Source organism: Podarcis filfolensis (genome assembly GCF_964270895.1).
Source record: "Podarcis filfolensis genome assembly, chromosome: 12".
NCBI classification, from domain to species: Eukaryota; Metazoa; Chordata; class Lepidosauria; order Squamata; family Lacertidae; genus Podarcis; species Podarcis filfolensis.
In genome coordinates this window covers 41,519,352-41,543,861 of record NC_139614.1, presented here as the reverse complement: position 1 = coordinate 41,543,861, position 24,510 = coordinate 41,519,352, and the positions used below count along the sequence as shown (strand labels likewise).

The following is a 24,510-nucleotide window of genomic DNA, read 5'->3' as shown; positions in this document are numbered from 1 at the left end:
TTTGTTGCAATTAAAAGGGAAAAGGGAAAGCTGAAGCCCAACACAGGTTTTCTGTCTGATTATTGGATGCTGACTTCATTTTCAGAGGATCAATTCCTCTTCATCTGAACATCCCACTTTCTTCTTGCAATGTAGAAGGCTATTTTATGCCTGCAATGTGTTCCTTTCTCTCTTCCAGGATCAATTTAGTCTCCCATCTCCAGATTCATTACTTTAGCCCAAACTGAAGATGCAATTGCTTATGGCAGAAAATAGAAGAATTTGCAGTATTACTTATCCTGCCACCTTTGTCTTTATCATAACAAACAAACCTCTCATTTCCACTCAAGGGAACACATGACATATCCAAAAAGTAGCAAACAGGCAAGCCAACTATCTCTTTGCTTGATAGACTTTTCTCCAGAACATTTTTTACATAATAGCATTGTGTAGTTGAGTTAACTGAACACTATAATTAATTGAAGTGCATTGTATATTTGTCAGCTGATTGAGATATTTATTCTTCTTACTATATTTAATTCTGCTGTGAACTTTAAAAAAAAAAGAAGCAGCCATGTTTCCCCTTATTAACAACTAGTCCTCTTAAACTGGATAGGACTCTGAAAAACACTGTTGCAGTTGATTGGGATCAGTTTTGCCTTTCCTCCAAATTTAATAACATTACCCAGAATAAATGGTACAAAACTTGGGTCTACATTGAATTTCAGCAATTGTTTGGTTGCAACAGTGTGCATATTCCCCTTGGCATTCTCTTGTGAAAATTGAGGCTTGGTTCTAGATAGTGATCCTATGATAATGGCATGACTTCCATGCTGTGGGAAGCACTCTGTAATTGCAGGATTTGCTCCTGCTTATTAAGTGAAGAGGAGCCTAGTGGGAGCATTTTAAATTATTTAAGGCAAAGCAGTTGTTTGTGTAGCTCATTATGGAAAAGAGCGGATGAAATCTGGGCTCTTCAGTATGAGCTGTTTATTTTTCAAGTCCTCTGGGAATTTCAGTGTGTGTTTGAGAAGCTCTTTTGACCAAAGTCAGAGCAAGTGAATTTTCTGCCCTTGAGATGATTTTAAAAAAATGTATATAAAAAGGAAAAGCAAACTGTGTAATGAACGTTTTCTTCAGGGAAGGAAATGTGATCCTATGTTGCAATTGCTGTTTGTATTTGTGGCTGCCTTATATTAGGAAATGAAGGCGTTTGTATATATTTTTATTTGAATGTAATACAGTCGTGTTTTAGAGCAACATTTCCCACACTTGGGAGAATATTAACTATTTGTCCTTTGGGGGATTCTAACTTTGAAAATGAGATAAGAAACATTTCTCCATTTTTAAGAACAAGGCCAAACCACAATTGTTATGGAAGCATGGCTTAGTATTTGAACAAATCTAAAACAAATCTCAAATGGAACATCTCTTTTCCTGCAACAGTAGAGACATGCTGATGCATGATTAGATATAGTCCCTGGTGGATCGGTAACTATTAATGTCAGTGCCAAAAAGAGAATTGGGCAGAGAAGTGGAAAGTAGCAGAACTGGGGAAAATACAACAAAAGCAAATATGGAGTGAAGCATTCAGGTGTGTTGTTGGTTCTATGACTCCAGAAATAAGCGATTTCTTGATATAGTGTTCTAGCTGCACATAGGTACTAGAGCAAAGCAGCTAGTGGCTCCAGACTGGAGAAGCATCATGAAAAATGGGGAAGAGTTGTTGTACTCTACCACAGGCAATTTTCTAGTAGCTGATCAAGGGTTGCATCCAGTGCTAGCTACTTTGGGTAGGTTGCTACTAAACCAGCCCCTTCACCCCTACTTGCAATTTGAGGTAAAAAATCTATTCCCTGGGCACTTCACAGGAACACACAAGAAATAAAAAGCGCTTGTTTGCTCACTCATTATGTAGCCATGGAAATAAACACCTAATATACACGTATACAGTGTTTTAGTGTTTCGTAGCATTGCTGGCCTACTCTCTTGAGAACTAGATGGGTCCCTTTCCCAGAGAGCAGAAATTTCAGGTGCTTTTATAAGTAATTTGAAGCCAGCTCTAGTGTTAGCAGCTCTGCCTGAGCATCTGCGGCTTGGTCTTGAGGGAATCGTGTTAAATGCTGGCAACAAGTGAGACTCTGATATCTCGGATGAAAGAGGAAATAAAAATTAAGCTTTCCTCTGTGTCAAATGATTAAAGGCTGTAGTAAACAAGCCAGCAAAGCTTTCCTTCGGTAGCAGCCACATACTAATCTTCACAAAGGCGCAAGATGGGCTTTGTACAAACAAGCAGCTACTATTACGGACTTAGTGGCTCAGTACTTATTCATCCTAATGGCTGCTCTTTGAATTGTCTCAGTCCATATCATGCAAAAATAATTTTCATTACCGCCACATCTGCACTGTATATTTAAAGGAGCCATTTTAAACAGCCGTGTTTCACTCCATATATATATATATATATATATATATATATATATATATATATATATCCTGGCAGCTTTGTTGGTTTAAGGGTGCTGAGACCCATATTCCCCTCACAGAAATTCCCAGAGTAGTTTTAAAAAAACAATCCTTCAGGGATCAGGAAAGTCATTCTACTATTATAATGGGGAGTTCTGTGGTTTATTGTTAGAAAATGGTTGAACAGATTCATTTGAAGCTTGACAGAACAGGCGCAGTAAGTTTGTGGATGGTCCATGCTGCATTTGGGGTAGAAGCAATAATAAATGGCTTTTTAAAAAACCAATTGCAACATTTGACGAGGGGCTGTTGACAAGTTCTGTGCATTTTTCTTCCACACGCTTTCCAGGGGTGGGCTTTCCATAAAGATTTCTCTGTTTTCACTACATTTTTTTGGGGGGGGGGAATTGTCTGATGTATTAGGTTCAGGAGGTGTCTAATATGTGCTTTTGTGTAGTAGATGTGTTACATGTTTGTAGTTTATTAAAGGCTTTGGGGGGGCAATGCAAGACAAAGCGATTTCACAAGGCTCTTCCCAGAAATGCTCAGCATGAACCTGTTTTGAGAGGGTAAGTGGGGGGAGGGGGAGGGGTGTTGAATGGAATGTTGGGTGGAGTGAGTGTCAGGCAGAGAGGTTGACAGTTGGAAAATGACAGTTAGATGAGGCGGTGTGAGGAACAGGAAAAACTGGGGGGGGGGGGGAGACAAGAGAGATGCAAATAAATAAAATGAATATATGTCTTTATTATAAGGCCACAGCTGTAGTCCTATTTGTCAAGGGTGAGTCAGGAAAATAGCATTCTGCCATTAAGCTGAAAAAAATTGGTGTCTTTTTTTTTTTTGTAACTTTGATGGCTTGAAAATGGCTGCATAGCAGTGGTCTGATTTGAAACTTGGCAGTGTAGTTTGAGGACAGACCACGCCAAATTTCAAGTTTGCCTGATGAGGGTTGTTGTAGGCATGGCCTTCTCAAATTCAGTTAACATACAAACAAACAAAAACAGTTCAGTTTGGCATGCTTTGTTGAGGGCATTCAATATTCATTCAAGCTCCAAAATGCCAAGGAATGGGTGCTGTCAAAGGCCACATTTGTCTCTTCAGTCTATGCAACTGAAGTGACCATTCCACATTACAAGTAAACAATGGCAAGCAGTGCCCTTCACATAGAATAATAGTGTTGAGTTCTCCCATGGGAAACACTCCCTGACTGAAACCCCAGAGAGCCCCTGCCAGTCAGTGTTGACAGTTCTGGGCTAGATGTTCCCATGGTCCCTGACTCAAGAATGAGGCAGTTTCCTGTGTTTCCTACACCTGGGCAATGTTAAATGATGATTGCCCTCAGAAGCTAGATAAGCTGTCAAAGGTCTGGTGCAAAAGGAACAGGGGCCACTGAAGGGCAAGTTAGTCAACAACTGCCTATGGGCCAGTGATCAGGAATGTGAGAGCAAAGGCAGACAGGTGGCAGCTGCCAGCAGCTACACAGCCTTAACCCACTGATAACTCTTCTTTCCCTCCACCCCACCTCCCATTTTTGAATTCCTGACTCAGCTGTCTCAGTATAACTGAACACTTGGCCTTGCATCTGGTGTCTGTGATTCGGTTACCGTTTTGTACACATTGATCTTTCCGCCCATGTTAGCCGATGCAGTTATGGGCTCTTGGAGAAGGGGAGACACACACCACATGCACACGAAACAGATTCCACTTAGCAAGAAGTGTTTGCATAAGGCTTTTCCACCAGCTGGCTAAACCGTTCTGCAATTGCATCATAGTAATTGAACACATTAATACACGTTTCTCTGCTTTGCTGGGTAAATGTTACATTATAGCTCTTTTCCTCTGAATTAGGGGCATTCTTGGGATTTAATTTAATCTCTGATCCTCAGGAGAGCCCAAGCCCAGAATCTATTTTGATTGCCAGAGCTCAGCCCTAGACCCTGTGCATTAGTAATGAAAGAGAGTGCTTCTGAGCATATGCAGAGTACAATTTCCCTCACTACAACTGCCAATCCTCTTCACATGTGAGACTAGCCTAACTGCTTGTGTAGGCTCCCAGGTATGGGGTGAAGAAGAATTGCCCATTTCAACTACTAGTTTGTGTGCAATTTTAAAAGTGCGTATATTGAACAAGTTATCACATCTATGGATAATAAACGGGTGGAAAAAAGGACCTTGAAACTATTTTGCCCTTTATGACAATAACAACAGTTCCCCACCACCACCATTTTCATGGCACAGAAATACACGTGTATAAAGAGTGTGGAGTGACATATCTGGTGACATCAGCTGTTATGTCACGTCACACTCAGATACAGTGGTACCTTGGGTTAAGAACTTAATTGGTTCTGGAGGTCCGTTCTTAACCTGAAACTGTTCTTAACCTGAGGTACCACTTTAGCTAATGGGGTCTCCTGCTGCCGCCGCACGATTTCTGTTCTCATCCTGAAGCAAAGTTCTTAACCTGAGGTACTATTTCTGGGTTAGCACCCGAACCTGCCAATTACACGCCTTAATTTATAATGAGTGGGCTTATGGGTTATATGTAGTAACCAATCGTTATTGCTAACTATGGAGAGACTTTGGATGTGTAAATTATATAAACTGCAGCACAGTCAGAAAAAAACCTGTAGTTGATCAAGTCAGTATTTGATCAGAAGCTTCACTGCCTTTCATATAGAGCAGAAGCAGAAAATATGCCATCAGAGTATCTTCTGTAATTCTATGCTTGCTGTACTTCTTCAGTGAATTTGCACATGGTTATCGTTTCCCAGATTTTAAGTATTTATTTATTTAAAATATATACCACTGTATCATAAAAACATATCACAGTGGTTTACAACAGTATAAAAACATAAATTGTTTTATGCTGTTTTATTGCTATTTAGAGGCTTGCTTGGGAGACTTCTAGTTATTATATGACACATCCTGTCTATGAATGCTTACAAAAGTCTTTCTTCATGTAGGAATCCAGAAGCATGGCTTTTAGGAGGTATTCATTGCCTATGTGGAGAAATTCTCCTACCCAGCAACCATGTTCCAGATCTTCTCCATATTTTGCTCCCTCCTCCATGGAGTATGAACCAACCTGCCCATGCTCCTTCTAACATTGTCGGCTATAACTTGGATACATTAGCAGAAGCTTCGCAGAGGTAATATATAACTTACTCAGAACTCTTATATCCTGTTTACCCCCCCCTTTGTATTTAAAATGATTTGTAAGGTGGCAAATGTCCAGATGTCAATCCAATTATTTTGCCCAGCCTAGCCCAAGTCATCCCACCCCATTCTTGAATTCAGACGGGGATGTTGTCCAAAAATTGCATTTGGAGGATATTATAAATGCAAGTTTTTCTCTTGGATTTTTGACTGCTGGCTGCATCTCTGAAGGATTCATAAGATACGAGTGGGAATTTGGCCACCTACTTGATATGAGACTGGCAAAGAAAATGATTTATTGCAGGTATACAAAGATGGTGAGATTGGTTACGCCTCCCCACCCCTTTGTGACTGCGAACTTTATTTGCAGATCTTCCCCAATATCTTTAACAACAGTTCTGCGTGCAGGTATTGACCTGTACATCTTTGCCCTGCGAGTGCCAAACTATAGCCAGAACAATGTGAGGGATGGTGAAAACGCAATAGCAGAGATGATTCTGTATGCAGCTTCCCCCCCCCTTTCCCCCCCTGGAAATAATTTTTATTTGATTTTACAAACAAGAAGTTATAACAATATCAAATACATAACCATATACATATTGAGAATTCTCTGAATCTCCTGACTTCCCACCTTCCCCTCCGTGGGTCCTATTGTCAACATCTTCAACTGCATATTATTTCACAGGCCATAAATTGTATCTCTCCATATTATCCACAGTGTTTGTTATGTGACAAGTGTTATTAAAATCCTGCTAGTGTTTAAAAAGCAGAGACATCACCTTGCCACCAAAGGTCCGTATAGTTAAAGGCATGGTTTTCCCAGTAGTGATGTATGGAAGTGAGAGCTGGACCATAAAGAAGACTGATCGCCAAAGAATTGATGCTTTTGAATTATGGTGTAAAGGAGACTCTTGAGAGTCCCATGGACTGCAAAAAGATCAAACGTATCCATTCTTAAGGAAATCAGCCCTGAGTGCTCACTGGAAGGACAGATCGTGAAACTGAGGCTCCAATACTTTGGCCACCTCATGAGAAGAGAAGACTCCCTGGAAAAGACCCTGATGTTGGGAAAGATGGGGGGCACAAGGAGAAGGGGACGACAGAAGACGAGATGGTTGGACAGTGTCCTCGAAGCTACAAACATGAGTCTGACCAAACTGCGGGAGGCAGTGGAAGACAGGAGCGCCTGGCGTGCTCTGGTCCATGGGGTCACAAAGAGTCGGACACGACTAAACGACTAAACAACAACAAAGTGTTTTTATTTGCTTACAGTGGTCTCCTAAATAGATTGTGAATTTTTCCCATTCTTTCTTAAAGTCTTTTTCTTCTTGGTTCCTGGGCTTTCCGGTCAGTTTTGCAATTTCGGCATACTCCAACTGCTTAATTTGCCATTCCTCTCTGGTAGGCACTTTGTCTTCTTTCCATCTGGTTCCACCTTTTTCAAGGCAGCTGCAATAGCAGAGAGATTCCTCCTTATCTAATAAGTCAACCAGTCTACATATATTTGCATTATTTTATTATGGAAACTAGACTCTTTTGAGTTTATAGTGAACCACTGCCGGGAGAACAGAGCACCCCCTTGAAAGCTGACCATCCCTGTTCATGTAGGAAATAGCTGTGCTCTTGCTTTTACACCTGGAAGAGTCTGTAGCTCAGGAGTGGGGAACCTTTGACCCTCCGGATGTTATTGGACTCCATCTCCCATCAGTCGCAGTGAGCATGACCAAAGATCAGGAATGAGGGGAGTTGTAGTCCCATATCATCTGGATGACCACGGGTTCATCTCCATTGCTTGAAGCTCTACTTATATAAGAAGACCATGTTAATGTGGTATCAGTTGGTTTTGAAGATAAAATTAGCCGTTTTTCAGTTTAGCAGTTTTGGAGGTTCAGATTTCGATTTATTGTTTAGGGCTTCCGCATTAACATTTGGAAGGAAGTTGTAACGTGTGTGACAAGGGCTGAGTCGGAATGAGGTAACCATGTAGCATTTCCAGGCATAGTCCCTTGCACAGGCTTCAACAAGAATCTAGGGTGGCATCCAGAAGTCATTGCAGGAACATAAAATATTATATGGAAATGGGCCCTCAACAGATAAATATCTTTCCTTAACTTCACATTAGCAAATCTTTAAAAGATAAGTAGAATATGAACAACAGCCTTCTTACCCCCACACAAATGGTTGGCAGTGAGGCTTAACTAGGCAATAATCTGAAATGTCTATATAAATGTAATTATTGATATTTTCACACCTCCTTGGCAGCTATCAGCCAATGCATGTTGGGAGCAATTTCCAGTTCCAGCTGAACTGAACTGATGTAAAGGTGGCTTTAAGCCATCTCTGTGCTGCTGCTCCTTGACTTGTACATTGCCTTGTGCCAACACCCGAGGCCCTGGCCCATTCATTTCTTTCTCAAGAGTGGATTGAGACAGGTTGAGGCAGATCTCCTAAAAGCCATTCTCCCTTTTCTGAAGTCATTGCCTTCAGCCTTCCCATGCACACACCTGCTGCATTGTCATTTGGGTAGAACTAACGTTTTACACACATCAGGTGGCTCTGGATTCTTTCTCTGGCACTCTCTGTGATTAATTAGAATGAGAATGTCTGTACCTTTCAGAGGTTTGTTTCTCCTTGTTGGGGTCAGGATGTGATGTGTTAATTTCATAGCTACTTTTTTTTTTTTGCCTCCTCACACAGCCCATAGTCACTATTCACTTGTTGAGACTTGTCATAATTCTGTAGGGGCAAGCACTTTTTTCTTCTTATTTAGCTGCGTAGCTCCAAATAGTCAGGAGCTCTTCATTTTGGCTTTGTCTCACCCTTAGGCACCAGGTCAGATTCCGAGAAGTGGGTCTTCAATGGGAGCCTTCCTAAAGGCCACAATTGCACCTGCACAAACAAGAGGGAGAACATTTAATGAGAGCAAGTACACCAAGTCATTTGGTGAGGATTAGAAGATTGCCAAGTGCAAGTAGATAAATAGGTACCACTCTGGCGGGAAGGTAAACCGCGTTTCTGTGCGCTGATCTGGTTCGCCAGAAGCAGCTTGTCATGCTGGCCACATGACCCGGAAGCTGTCTGTGGACAAACGCCAGCTCCCTCGGCCAGTAAGCGAGATGAGTGCCACAACCCCAGAGTCGTCCACGACTGGATGTAACGGTCAGGGGTCCCTTTACCTTTACCTTTACCAAGAAGCTTGAACCAAATAGCAGAAGCAAATTTAATGTTTCCATAGCTAAATCATTTGCATACGGAATACATACATCCCCAGGACAAGGTGCTGAGCCTTTAATGGTTGCATGATAGGCATAAATTAAATGTAAATATTTTCTCACTAATGCACATTCACTGGCAAATCTTTACTTATTATACAGTTGCTAAAGGCACAGAGTATCTGAGACATATAAATAGTGGCAAAATTCCTTTGAATATGTACATAGTGCTTTTCCTCATCACTAGCACATCACAACCTACCAGTACAGAGTTTCCAGGTCAAATGGTGTGATGCCCAGGTTCACTTGGAAGGTTTTAGAACATTTAAATTACTTGTTACTTATTCTGTGGGATTAAATGCTACTGATTATTCTGGGCAGTGCTTCTGTTTTCTTCATTTTGGATCATGTGTTTTCAGTCAGGCTGTACGGCCCTGGCCTGAGAACCATGCTGTTGCCCATGTGTTGTTTTCTTGGCTCTTCCCCCAAAACTAGTGCTTACTTTATCCTCTGTGTTCTTGGAGCTTGGAGCCAGGCACTCCCAAAGTCTAAGAGCTGATTCATTACTTAGCCTTCAGCAAGTCTAATAACTTGCCGCTTTGTATTTCAGGTTCCCATTTCTGTCTTTCATAGTGATTGTATTATAGCTCTCTAAGGGAGGGGGGAGGGGAGAAAAATATTGTGTTCGAGTGGCATTTTGGAAAGGTGCAGCCTGATCCTGTGTGCTTTCTTGGTTAGCCCAGTGAGGCTTTTTCTCAGGAAAATGTGGACAGGACTGCAGGATTTCCATATGGTGTTGGTATATTAATAATATACTTCAGCTTCCTGGCTTTGCTTTTAGATATGAGTAATCATGAGCTAGGGTTTCATCTGGGCCATATGGAGCAGTTGCAGCAACAGTGGGACCTCTCTCCTCCTCCAGCTTATATACTCTCATCTGATAGGTTGAAGTCATCACTGCTCTTCACTTTTCTGCTTCAGACTGCCCTGACTCTCCCTCGTCCCCTGGCTCCTTGTGGGTGGCGTGATACTCCACAAATCACTGGTGCCCTCACCTAGGTCACTCTCCTCGTCCCCTGCCTCCACCACACATACTCTTCAGAGCCCTGCCACTCCCTGATGTCTAATAATAATAATTTTATTATTTATACCCCACCCATCTGACTGGGTTTTCCCAGCCACTCTAATATTCCTGGAGACCCACTGGGCAACAGCACAGAGTGCTTTGGGGTGACAAGTGGTGGTGAGGTGTTGGTTGACAGAGTTGTATATGCCATACAGCCTGTCCCACACTTCTAACATAGCCTGCTGCCTATCACTCCCTAAATTAACTCTGTTATCTTAAGTCCTGCAGTCACAACTTCTATACACAGAACGGGGGTGGACACCATCTTGTCTATCATCTCAAACAACAAAATGCATCATGTCCATCCCAAATGTGCAGATTTAAGCAATTGTTATAATTTATTTCCACAAAACAAGCTGAATACTTTGGAATTATAGACCCCTTTAATTACCACTGGGTTCATTGCTAGGCCTGGTGAAACGGCGTTATGTAATTGGGGTGTGACAACCATTATAAAATGGACTTTTGTGTAAACTGTGGGTGTTGCACTAGCTAGCAGAGAGGGCCCTCAAATTAAAATGGCTCCTGCTCCTGTGGATAAGAGGTCTGCAGCCTTCAATTAATCTCGCTGGAGCTGAACTCTTATAACCTTGTGGTTAGAGAATTATAGGATAGAGTGAAAAAGGAAAATGTCTGGGGACAAAGTATGGTTTTGGCATGGAGAGATTTAGGAGTGAAAAGAAAGCTAGCTATATGTTAAACTGTAGGAATGTTAAACTTCACATTGTATTCTCCCCCCCCCCCCAAGCAGGGTTAAAAATACACACACGTCATTAGTTGCTTTGATGGGTTTCATATAAAAGACAATAACAAGCTCTCCTTTTCTGTCGTTACCCTTCATTTTGCAAGCATCAGTGTGGCTGAGCTGTTATATTACTGCATCTGTTAACAATTTGGTTCGGTTTGCGTATGTCTATATGAATGGTCGGCTCTTTACAGGTCTCCAAAAAAGCTCCATGCATGAGCTATGAGAAACCATGAAATAGCATTAAGTGTAGCAAAAGAAGGTCTTTAGATACCTAAGTATGGTTCTGAAATTAAATCATGAAAATGAAAGGCAATATGCCTAGATTCAATCAATGAGTGGGCCCCTAACATTCTATGTGGTCTTGGTACAGTAATTGGATCACTGTAATCTATAGACTACTCACTATGCCAATCCTCAAAACAGATGTAATAATCACATCCTATGAAAACACTTGATGGTTGAGAATTCAAAAGACACACTAAAAAGTGCTTTTTAAATAGTACCAATGTGGAACATTTTCTGCTTGCTTGTCCCCATGCTTGCAAACTGTATACTAAGTTACACCAAAATTGCTTAATTTACATAAAGTACACAGGTTGTAGAATTCAGCTAATATACAGAATGTGGATCATCTTTTGCACTTAAACAGAATTTTGCACTGAGCAAATAGAAACCTGGCTATAATATAACAATTATGCCATGTAGTGAGTTGTATATATAAATATACAATTTAAAGATCTTTGTTTAAAGACTATTGTTACAACAAAGATCCCAGAAAGGCTGGAGGACTCCATTAATAGCCTATGATTGCTTACTGCCACATAGAATCATGATACGTTGTAATAGTGAGTCCGAAATCATGATATGATCTGTGAGAAAGAGAAAATAGGCCACGAGAAGAACAATTAAAACTTCTGATAGCAAACTTTACAAACAAATTGTTTCAATCACAGCACACTATATAAGGACTTCAGTTTATTAAGTCTGAGATCCTAAACACACTTTCTGTTAGGAGTAAGTCCCAGAAAAGACAGTAAACTTCTGAATGGACATATACAAGGTTGCACTATACAACTTGAACTTGATGGCCCCCATTCTAATAAAGGTAAATGCTTCCCAAATCAGCTTCCCAAGCTGATTTTATTTATTATCATAGTTATATCCTGCATTTCCTCCAAGGAGCTCAAGTTGGTGTACATGGTTCTCCCCCTACCCATTTTATCCTCACAGCAACCCTGTGAGGTAGGCTAGACAGAGAGATGGTGACTAGCCTAAGGTGACCCAATCAGCTGAGTGTGTATTTAATCTTGGCCTCCCATGACAAAGTTTGACACTCTAACTACTATACCACATAATATCCAAATACTATCCCCAGAAAGAAACTATTGTGCCAGACTCAAGAGACTTGTTATTGCCAGTGGACCAACATTGGGCAATAAAGCTTCCCTTCATTGACGCTACAGGTGCACAGTGGGCTTAAATAGTTAATATTTACGTAATGCACAAGCATATATTTAATCGTGCAAGATCAATGCAATGTTTCCCAGCCCTCCCAAATGAAATGCATCAATTTCTCATTCTATACAAACAGAATCTGAGAGGATATAGAGGATTTGACTGTGTTTGTTAAAAAAACTCATCAAGAGAAGAGTAGAAGTGTCATATTGTACCTCCTTAACGATAAAGCCACATTGTCCCCAGTTCATCTGGCTCCTTCAGATAGCTTGATGCTCATTCTTCTTACAGGCATTACTAATGCTCATAAATAAATACTGAAAATGCATGTGCTGCTCTGACACATTTATCAGCAGGTGCATGTGTGGGCATGCTTATAGAGGTGGATAGAGTACCCCCAGTAACAGCATTAACAAGAGACAACTTCAGGGACTAGGTGTATATATAAATAGATTCCGTAACCACTGAACTACTGTGTTAATCAGAGAGATGCTGAGCCTACAGAAATGTTATGAAAACTGGTGAATGGGAAACACAATAAAGATTTACATTCTGAGATCTGGCACCTTTTATCCGTGCTAAAATTACCACCACTCAAGTACTACAGACAGCCCATGGTTCTTAGCATTCTGTGGCATTCCTCAAGTGTAGGGTAGAGAAGGTGATCAGGATCAACCAGCAAATATCTGAGTCATTTGTAGTAGAGTGGCAAGGATGTCTGACTCCCAACTGTTTAACCAGTGGTGTAGCATGGGGAAGCATCTGGGGTGTGTGTGTGATATGCTAGGCCATGCCAGATCCTGTCCCCTTGGGAGCACACAGTGCCCACCCTGGGCACTGTTTGATTACACTCTGCCACTGTGTTTTAACAACAGCAGTAAAAAAATTATTCTCCTTATCTTGGATTATAAGGCTATCAATGGCTACTAGCTACTAGATAAGCACCTGGTCTGATCCAGCAGAGCTCTTCTTATGAGCTAATGTTCTCCTCATCCTGCTCTAAATTATACTAGTGAACTGAAGAAAGCCTGAGGTAACCAGGAGTGGAGATTTGTACATGTGGAAGAACAGTGAGCTCTGTTTAGTTCTCATACTCAAAACAAATTCCTGTGCTCTGAGTTCTGAGAATCTTAAGCTATGCCTTTTTTCATCAGGCTCCAGTTAACAGATCTCAGGGTTTTTGTAAAAAAAATAAAAATAAAAAAGGAAAGGAAAGGAAAAGAAGAAAGAAATCACAAAGTAGAGTCTAGAAGTCTGCTCACTTCTGCTGTAGAACGCTAGCAACTATTTTTGGTAGCTGTCAAAGCAGACCAGCTCACTGAATATGCAACATGGGGGTCTGAGCAGTGGTCTATGTAGTCCAGAAGTGGGGAAACTGTAACCCTCCAGATGTTGCTGGACTGCAACTCCCATCTTCCCTGAACAGTTCTTCAATCTATCGGAGTCTTCCACAAGTGGGAGAAAGGCAATTTTCACTGGTTCCCACTTACATCTGCATCCCTCTGCACCTTTCCAAATCTGCTCCAGAAGGTTGGGAGACCCTAGGAACTCAGAGAGATGCCTTATACCAAGTCAGATCATTGGCCCATTTAGCTCAGTATTCTCCACACTGACTGACAGTAGATCTCCAGAATTTCAGGCAGGAAGTCTCTGCCAGGCCTACCTGGAGGTGCTGGAGATTGAACCCAAGATCTAATGCATGCAAAACAGATGCTCTACCCCTAAGCTGTACCCCATCCTCTAAAGTTTAGAACTGCTTGGGTAGTTATGCAGGGGTGGCTACAGGAGAAAGATGGAATGTGCAAAAAATCACCTTCTTTCCTGTTCCCTTCCCAGAAGCTTCAGTTGTATCTAAAAGCCTTTTATAAGTGGAGGAAGGCAATTTGATATAACCCAAAATGTGCTATGACATCAAAACATCATTAACAAAACTGGTAACACATCGTTTTTAAAATATTGGGTAGAAAGAATTGTAAACTTGGACTTGAGCACATTTTGAAATGCAGGCCTGGCAGGACTTAAAAGCTGAATCATACAACATAAATATTGCATTTCAGACATCTTATCTTGTTCTGTTTATTGTCAGACGTCTTCCTTATGCTCTGCAAAATGCAGATGTATTTACAGTATATGACATACTGTCAAATGGGGTTTAGCTCAGCAGAAAGGGGTCTCCTATTTCACTGCATTTTCTTGCTGCATCTCAAGAGCTAAAACTATAGCTTGAAAAGACAGGATGGGTGGAAGATGATGACAGTGGATAAAAGGTGAAGAGGAGTGGTAAAGAAAAGGATATTCTGTATACCAAATAATGGTGGGGAAACAACAAAAAATATGTAGTGCAAAACAAAACAAAATGGTAAAGGAGAAAATAATTCAATAGAATTTTTTACTCTCTTGGTCTCTGTTTCTTAGACTTTGTTTCTGATTTTTTCTTTACATTGTTTTCTTACAATTTGGTACTACCTACTGGACCTGGAAGCAGTCTGCGGACAAACGCTTGCTCCCTCGGCCAGTAAAGTGAGATGAGCGCTGCAACCCCAGAGTCGTCCGCAACTGGACTTAACGGTCGGGGTCCCTTTACCTTTACTGGAAGGGGACAGGTCTGAAGAAGTGTGGTCTTGATAATATCTTCCTGCCCCTTGACAAATGAATAGCACTCTTCTAAGTATACACATCTGGGAGAAAGTCCAGTTTAATTCAGTGGGACTCACTTCCAAGAAGATATGCACTGGTCTGCCCTGGGAAACCCGTTGAAGGCGGCAAAGAAATAAATTATATGGGTCTAGGTTTACCAGTTGCAGTGGCCAGATGCAAAAAGAAGGTGGGGCCCCTGCATATTTAATAGTGATGTAGAAGAGGGCATTTCAGCAGGTGTATCTTGCCTGACAAGCTACACCAGCTGAAATCCTTCTACACAACCCTTAAAGGTACAGGAGTCTTCTTTTCCATATGACTGTCCTACCACCTGAATGCACAGAGGCAGTATATTTCTGCACATCAGACAGAGCTTGCTGAAAAATTGCAGATCAGCCTGATAATAAATACAAGTAGCCAGATATGTTCAAAGTTATTTAAAAGTCCTTTAATTACATCATAGGGAGGAATTAAGTAGAATACTGCCTGCTCCTTTTTCCTTAGTGAAAGAGCTACAGATTTACTTTTTAGAATGAAAGTTGAACATTCATTTGCTCTTTCACATTTTTCAGTGGGACCTAAATCCAGCTGAGTCTGGATCCAAACTATTGATCTAATCACAAACACTCATGCATATGGTGTTTGTGAATGAGCACTGGTATGATTTGTTTTCCTGCAAACTAAAAAGCACCACATGCTCACACCAAATGAACATTGTAAAGAAAGACTGTGTTGGGGAAATAAGTCAGTTTTGCCAGTTTGAAAATGAAGATGAACTGTTTCAACTATTGTTTCACCTGTTGCATGGATACTTAAGTAGATAGCGCACAACAGGTGAGATTTGAACTTAGCATCCCCCTAAGCCCAGTTGCCCAGCCAGTTGCCTAGGTCACATGCCCTTTACTCCAGCCCTAAAGATGTGTGCTGCAGTGCTCGAGAGGGGGGAAGAATACTGGTATGTGTCTTTTCAAAAAAGCTACATATATTAATAAAGAAAAGGAAAAGTTACCCAAAACAATGTGCGTTGCTGTGGATAAGAAAGGCCACTCGTACTTCAAGTGCCTATTTCTATTAGTAATGTAGGGTATACATTATGGAAAGAATGAAAAAAAACAATTTATTATAGTTGTATTAATAATATGCATTAATTATAAATAATAAAAATATGTACAGAAACATGTACAAATGTACATCTACATAGAAAAGGGATGTTGACATACTTGCATGTACAAATAAATAATTTTACTTATATATAATATTTCTTACTCACTCTTTGCCATAAGGTCCCAAGGTGGGTTACAACAACAGAATCTACAATTATAGAAACACATAAAATAATCATTCCAATTCTGAAACACAAAAGACCATTCCAAATAAAGCATGGTAATCTTAATACTAAATTAGTCCCACCAATAAGTTATGAAAGTTGTCACTTGTTGCTTAATTTGGAAAGAGAAACATAAGAAACCAGCAAGCTAGGTAAGTTACAAAGCAGGAGAGTGGAGGAACTATTTCAATAAAGGATTCAAAAGTAACCCTTGCAAAAAGTAGTCACAATGGTGCGGATGGAGTTGGCTAGTTGTGTTGGTTACTAGTCAAGCTCCTACAGACATTGGCTGAGTGTGATACATGCTGTACTCTGAGCTGTAATTGATGTAGTAGGATTAGGGGTGTGGTAGGAAAGGAGTTGCATTTTCTAAAGGGCAAAATATTGTGGCCTATGTGTTGGGAAAATACAACAATATTGGAGAAAAGCATTCTGGATCAGGTACAGCAACTGAGTAGTAGCTGCACAATTACTTGAACTAAATTAACAATCTGGAAAGTCATAGTAAATCCTAGTGATGCCTCTGAGAATTAATTTTACTCTGTGTTCTTCCAAGAACAAGCTACCCACATAGCCACTTGTTTACAACCTAAAACAATATGTTAATTCTGTGAGCAAAAGAGAATATTGCTCTGGATCCAATTGGTGACAGCAAAAAGCATCTCAATAAATTTTAGGAGCACATGCTTGGCCATGTTATTGTGTAAATCTATTTCCCTCCTTTTAGTCATCCTCCTATGATACTATAAAGTTGTGGAGGGGACATGTGGCTCTCCAGATGTTGACCTACAGCTCCCATTGGCCATACAGGCTAGGGCTGATAGGAGTTGTAGTCCAAAACATCTGGAGAGCACAAGGCTGGGAAAGGCTGGGCAATTGTTCTTCAGTCCTGTTCTAATGACTTCAATAAGTAGAGACTCCAAGGAGACCACCATGTATTGAAAGTACATTGAGACTATAGAAGATCTATAAGGCCCTAGGTTGGGAGGTTAGACAAAACTGATTTCCTCACATGCCTCTTTCCCTTTTGCTGCTCCTTATTCTAGGAACTGCTTCTCAGAAAACCTTCATGAAACCATAGCTGCATTCAGACATGGAGGTTATTATGGTAGTTTTACTGGTTATAATGCTAGCCCTTCTGCCCTGATTTTTAATCTTCCATTTACACTGCAGTACCTGTTGTGCTATAGAACTGTGGCTCTTTGACGATATACTGCCATGTCATGCTACATTTCATCCACACCTGCAAGTGTGATGTGACACAACAATGAACACCATCAGACATATTGCAACTCTCTCACCCTTTCTACACACACACACATTTCTCCCCCCCCCCATTATTTACCATGCAGTATGTCAAAATAGCACCCAAAATTTCATTGCATGAGCAGTGCAGGAAACTAATTCACAAAAACTGCAGGAAATTAACAATGTAAAACTTATGAGAAATTCTAGGTTCTAGGATTGCAAATGTTTTTCTTTCTTTCTGGAAACAATTACCATGGAAATGAGCACTAAACTTCTGCTAGATTTCCAGAAGTGGATTTTGCATTATGTGAAAGGTCACATAAAACATGGAAATTAACAGGTAAGGAACAGTAGAAAGATAGAATTCATTGCTATCTGAATGCTGTCCTTCTGGTCCAGTAGCATTCCTCAACTTGGGGCCTCTAGATATTGTTAGACAATACATCTATTGTTAGACAATATTTAGAGGGAACAGCATGGCCCATAGTTGATGGTTAGATATAATCAGTGCTTTTTTCTGGGGGTACACAGGGGTACGCACACCCCTAAACATTTTGTGAATCTAAGTTTGGCCTCATTGAGGAGCAGTATTTCAATATGAGTAGGAAAATGAAAGTACCCCTAAACATTTTTTTAGGGGGGAAAACAGCACTGGGTATAATGGTAGCTGTAGTTCTGCAAAATCTGGAGAACACCAGGTTGAGGAAGGCCCACTATGTAACTAAGCCTAAATACAAACAAATGAATGTATATTAATCCCTTCTCCAAACTCCTGGCTCTTTCTCTGTTGTCTCTCCCTATGTCAAATTACAAATTGTAAGCTTCTCAGTGCAGATATCTTTCCTCTTGTACTCTGCAAAGTGCATGTACATAGGGGAAGCTATGTAAACCATGATCCACCACCCAATGCTAGGCTTCTGATACAGACAGTTCCTCCCTCCACAAATACCCCTTCAGTTAAAGTGGCAGGAATTTTGCTAGTAAAATACAGTCATCCCTTTTAAAAACCCAAGCTTCTTCCAATGATTCATGACTCTGTGGAGTTTAGATGTTGACTTAAGTCGTGTCAAGTTCTTCCCTACTCATTTTCTGTTACAGCCTTCTGAACCCTTTCAAACTATCATTGAAATCCTGTCAATGAAAGTTATGAATTACTTCAAATATAGGAGGAGAGAGACGTTGTTTCTACCCAAGCATCACCCCAATCTTAGGCAAACAGAAGTCCCTAATCAGCTAAGAAGCCCTCTTACAAATCCTTGAAAGTCATGCTCGTGGAATGGGATCTGAGATTGAAGTACTGTAATCTAACAATGCTATAGCATTGGAGAACTCTCCAGAGCAACTGGAAAGTCTAATTAGGCCGCTCATCCCTGGGACTTAAGGCTATTTATCCAACAAGCCCTAACGCTACTGTGGTAAATGAAGCAATTCCTCCTGATTTCCTGAGGTGCTCACTTTGGAAGAGAAAGCCTTGGATTCAGTTTAAAAACTGTGTGCTCAACAAACTTCTAACTACAAGTATTAGATCACTGGCAAATCATTTAAATCTACAACTTAAATAACTATGCTTGCATTAATATAAGTATTAATATTAGTGTGCATCTATGTTGTTGTTGTTTAGTCGTTTAGTCGTGTCTGACTCTTTGTGACGCCATGGACCAGAACACACCAGGCACTTCTGTCTTCCACTGCCTCCCGCAGTTTGGTCAAACTCATGCTGGTAGCTTCGAGAACACTATCCAACCATCTCGTCCTCTGTTGTCCCCTTCTCCTTGTGCCCTCCATCTTTCCCAACATCAGGGTCTTTTCCAGGGAGTCTTCTCTTCTCATGAGGTGGCCAAAGTATTGGAGCCTCAGCTTCACGTGCATCCATATGTGCATCCATACTTTCATTTATATATTCCTAGGTGTAGATACAGTATGAGCTGTTGCCAGTTTATACTTCTGGGCAGGGGGCAATATGCAGCACCAGTGACACCTCAGGCCACTCACCAAACTCCCAAGCTGTTTAAGTGCCCAGAAAAGTCTCTGCCAACATTAGGTACTATGTTGGTCAACTCAGTCCTAGCTCCACCCAAGCTTTCCCAGATCAGTGGTACCAGCCAGACCACATACTCAGATGGACCTTGGAGAAGCAGCCAAGTCTGAGAGGGCTTTGCGTGTGCTTGTAGATTTGAGAGTTGCTGGCTCTGCCCCTGTCATCATTTCTCCATACTTGTGGGAAACATTCACTGGTACCAAAATGGTGTATTTTGGCAGTAGGCAATTGTCAATAGATCCCAATATGTAAAAGAGTCATAATAAGCATTGCCTGAAAACCCCTGGCTGAAATCCAGCTCAATGTCTTTGGAAGTATCCACGTTTAACTCGTTGGGAAACTACAGTACTTCCAAGTAAACTGGTCCAGTTATTAAGAATATTCTTACCTTACCAAAACTAGACTGGCATCTTCCAGATGCATCAGTCAAATTCTGTGTCGTATGTATTCAACTACCAACTTGGAAAAATAAGTGCCAAAGAGCAATAATAGGTCACATCCACATTTAAATCACTCATACAATTTTAACAGTCATGGCTCCCCCCAAAGTATATTGGGAACTGAGGTTTGTTAAAGGTGCTGAGAACTGTTGCCTTGAAGCTACAATTCCTGGCACCTTTAACAAACTACAATTCCCAGAATTTTTTGAGGGAAGCAACGTGCTTTAAATGTGTGTTCCTGCAATGCAGGGAGTTAGACTAGATGGCCCTTGCGGTCCCTTCCAACTCTACAGTTCTATGATTCTGTATATGTGATCCTCCAGCACTTGGTTCTCACAGTGGCCAAACAGAAGCACAAGGTACAAAGTTATTTCTTATGTGACTCCACAAGGCATTATTTTTTTTGTAAACGGATCTTTTGGTACTCTCAATGACTCCTTGTTGTCACAATAGTAATTGCTTCATAAAGGAAATCACCCAGTAACTCTCTGGTTAATGAGGGATTTGTCATATCTTGAAGAATATTACCCCTAGCAAAAAAACAAAAAGACAGAACTGGCACCTGAAGAAACTTCAGATACTTATTTGCCACCCACACTGAAGCGGGGCGTTGTTCTAGTCAGCACATGGAGAGAATTCCTAATTTGTATAAATCAGTAACCTGTGCCAGTTTTACTCCTGATTACTATAATCTGTTATGTTAGGAATGTTTTATATTTCAGGTATTTTGTGGAGTTAACCCCTTGACACTTTCAGAGATATGCTTAATTTTTCCTGGACCAGTTTTTATTTCATCATCTGTGTGATGTCTCTTTGGATATATGATCACAAAATACTGGGCAGAGTTGAGGGATGAGATGTATTTGCTCTATTATTTTCAAACCCCTTTTTGGGTTTAAGATTTGGCAGTCACATAATTCTTCCGCTTCCTAATCTTGAAAAACAACAACAACACTTTATTAACTTGAACTTGATAGTGTGATTACTTACGTAAAATATTCCCATGGGTTTGCAAGAATTGGCTTTCAGTCAACAAAACAGGCAAATCTAGTTTATCCATTTGTAAGGATATGATGAAATATTTAAAGTTCCTTCCAAGCATGTTTCTGTGTTGTTTAAGAGAACAGTACATAATGCTGAGAGAAATGAAGAAGCAAAAAAGGGTAGCCCTTGAAGGCAGAGCTTCTGATCCTGTTCAATTTGTTTAAATCCAATGTAATCTGCATGAGAATAAGACTACATATTTTCAAGTAACCAGATGTAAGTATGTGTTGTCTGTCACCCTAATGGAGCAAGTTAATCATACCCAATTTCAGGTCCTTTTGCTTTAAATGGGCCAAACCAGATGCTATGATAAATATACTGCTGCTACTAAAAATGGTATCCTGCCATCATAGAATGGTTATCTAGTTGAACCCCCTGCAATGCAGGAATCACAACTAAAGCATCCCTGACAGATGGCCATCCAACCTCTGCTTAAAAACCTCCAATGAAGGAGAGTCCACCACACCTTCCAAGGGAGTCTGTTCCACTATCAAGCAGTTCTTACTGTCAGAAAGTTCTTCCTCATGTGTGGTCTGAATCTCCTTTCAGCTGATCCTTCCTCTCCCTCTATAATGTCCAGTAAAATGAGTCTAAATAAAAAATGTGGCTTCCAACCAGCAACCTTATTATTTATATGTACTTAATTTTGCAAGAGAGAGAGAAAGACGGTTGGATATGCTACAGTGCTATTATGTTTCAGTAGTTTATGGATATGACAAGTGACACATTAAAACTGCATATTGCAAAGTTTACTATGCCACTGTAAAAAAATTACTTATTAAAGACAGTGCTCCTCTGCATTGCCTCTCTCAAGTTACTGCTCCTAAACAACATTTCTCAGGTTTACATTTATTATTAATAATAATAATAATAATAATAATAATAATACCATGATTTATCCTCCTCCCCTCAACTAGGCACATTTTCCAGGAATGTCAACAGTCAGTGGAAAATACAATAGCAGGTTGATGGAAAACTTGATGGTTTTCAACAATAAATTTGATAACCCATTGCTATTAAACAGCTAGTGCATTTGCTCACTCTAGGCGTATCAGCTGTAAAACTGTTTATGCCAGTTTTAGTTTTACAAGGCACTACACATTCTGTTTCATTTTTAATGCAACTGGAAAATTATGGACAGCAAGTGCACAACAGAATGTGCTCTAATTTGGCAGCCATCGTCTTATTTACCAGTGGCTTGCATTAAAACTGTCATCCTTCAACAATCCAAATAGGATTTTGGTAGCAGCCTGAGGGCCTAATTCAGCTCCGGAGGGCTCCAAATGTGGCCCAGGAGTCTGTTTTCCCTAAGCCATGCCCACCTGTCCTACACTTGAAATCATGTCTATATGACCCATGGAACCTAAACATCTGGGTCCTTTGGCTGCAGTTCCCCATCCCTGGGCTATGGCTACAAATATGATCACACTAACTTGAGAGCAGGCCCCACTGAACTTGGTGGGGTTTACTTCCATGTAAGCATGCTGCATAGGCTCACAATTAAGGTTATGATCATCTCCATGTTTACCTGGGAGTGAGTCCTGTTGAAAGCAGCTCATGGGACATTTATTTCTAAGTTCTACATGCATACGACCAAGCTTTCCATTGACAGGAGACAATCTTTTATAGCTGGCCCATCTGTCAGGCACACATTTATGATGGCCTCTTGGACATGTCTGCTGGCAGAGGTTCCCAGAAAGTTGGGCACATCTAGGAATGAATGATTATTTGGATCTGCTTCCCCCCAAAATAAATAAAAGAAGAACCTAGCTGGAGCAGGCCAAAGGTCTTCTAGTTCAGCAACAAGATTCTCACAGTAGTCATCCAGATGAAGTCCACAAGCAGAGCTTGAAGTAAATTCCTCTCACCTGTTCCCCCTCTCTGACAATTTGGTATCTTCCTGCTTGTCAACCTGGATAGGGACCAGATCAAGGGGCAGGTCAAGTGTTCATTTCTAAACCAGGGTGGGGGTGGGGCGTTTCCCCAGCTCAAGGACTGTCAGCTGATGGGCAGGTGGACATTGTTTGGGGGAAATGGTTTCGAGGGCCAAACTGGGTCCCTTAGTGGGCCAAGATTGGTCTGCAGAATGAAGATTTGCCGCCCTTGGATTAGATACTGGTTTAGTATTTTGTTTTCCTTTCGATTGTGCATAGTCTATGTTTCTTCCCTTGTCCCCCACCCCCTTCTCCACTTATATAGATATTTAAGAAGATTTCTGGAGTGTAATTGTTTTTGAATAGACTAAGATCTAGTCTGGCAACATTGTTTTGGTCTTTTGGTCTATGTTGCTGGTTTAAAATGCCTGAGAAGAATTAAGGCTAAAGTTGCCAGAAAGGAGCCTTTGAAAAGGGCTGGTAGTTTTCTTACTTCTGAGTATATTGGCATAAGGCTGTAGAAGTACTGCAACCCATCTTCTAGGTGACAAATAAGCATGTGGGGTGGGAAGAGAGAGAGAGAAGCAGTATGGGTCACTGCTAGTGAGCTACTCTAACTGGATTGGTGCAGGAGTGGGGTCTCCCTATTCATCACCATGGGCAAAGCAAGAGATGTGACTCTTACCTTTGTATAATAGATTACATTCCAGCCATGAAAATGTCAGAGGTTCCCACCCACCTTCATCCCCCACCCAGGCCAGAGAACAGGCTTTGCCACATTTCAAGGGCACGTTTGAGAAAGAGAAGGACAAACCAGATGCAAAGGTGGACAGGCCTCCTGTTCCTTGAATTGTGGAAGGTGCAGTTTTCCAGATCACTAACAATGTACACCTACCATGGAAAAGGTACAGACAGTCCACATCTTTTGGCTGCAGATCAAGGTGGATCCTAGTTTGAAAAAATTGAAGAGTACTGCTCAAAGGCATCCTCTTCATCACTGTTGCTTCACATGTCTGAGGGCCAGACATTGAAATATTATTGGCATTGAAAACATGATCTGGGGCTAAGCTCAGCTGAGTGTCGTTGGCAGGTAACTCAGCATTGGCAAGTGGCTGCAGAAGAAAACAAAACTGATGAAGTTGGGACACATCCAACATGTCCTAATATTTAATCTGTTTCCTGCCCAGTGTATAAGATGCAAACAAACTACTTACTCTGGAATACGCATGAGGAACCTGTGACCCACAGTACATAGCGAAACGGTGGAATTTGCCCCCAGAAGATGTAGTAATTGCCACCAATTTGGATGACTTTAAAAGATGAGACAAATTCATGTGCTGTTGACCATGATTGTTGTGTTCTGCCTCCACTGTCAGAGGTAGTATGTCTCTGAATACCAGTTTCTGGGAATCATGGGTCAGGAAAGTGCCACTGTGCTCAGGTTCTGCTTGAGAGCAGAACAGGATGCTTGACTAGATGAGCCGCCGCCTTATGTTTCCCATTGACCCCTGCAGCCATGGCAGGGGTGATATCGGGCCAGTCAGTTTTTCTACGCTTAATGGTCTTCAAAGCATTGTTGTGAGGATTTAAAAAGAGGGGCAGCATTTTGTGCTAGCCCTCCCCAGCCTGGTGGCCTACAGATGTTTTGGTTTGCAACTCTCATCAGAACCAGTCATTGGAGTTGTGGTTCAAAACAACTTGAAGGCAGTAGATGGTTGTTCTAGAGATGGATGCTCTATGTTGTCCTGAGATCCTTTGGG

General features: G+C 41.1%; 1 protein-coding gene across 2 annotated transcripts in view; it reads left to right on the top strand.

Annotated features, from left to right (window-relative positions):
- The first annotated feature begins 3,108 nt into the window (after positions 1-3,108).
- PARD3 (par-3 family cell polarity regulator) overlaps positions 3,109-24,510 on the top strand; it is a 560,882-nt gene continuing 539,480 nt past the window's right edge. For both annotated transcript variants that reach the window (XM_083579257.1, XM_083579256.1), the window contains exons 1-2: positions 3,109-3,225; positions 5,409-5,594. The gene's annotated coding sequence lies outside the window, so the exon portion shown is untranslated. The remainder of the gene's footprint in view (positions 3,226-5,408; positions 5,595-24,510) is intronic.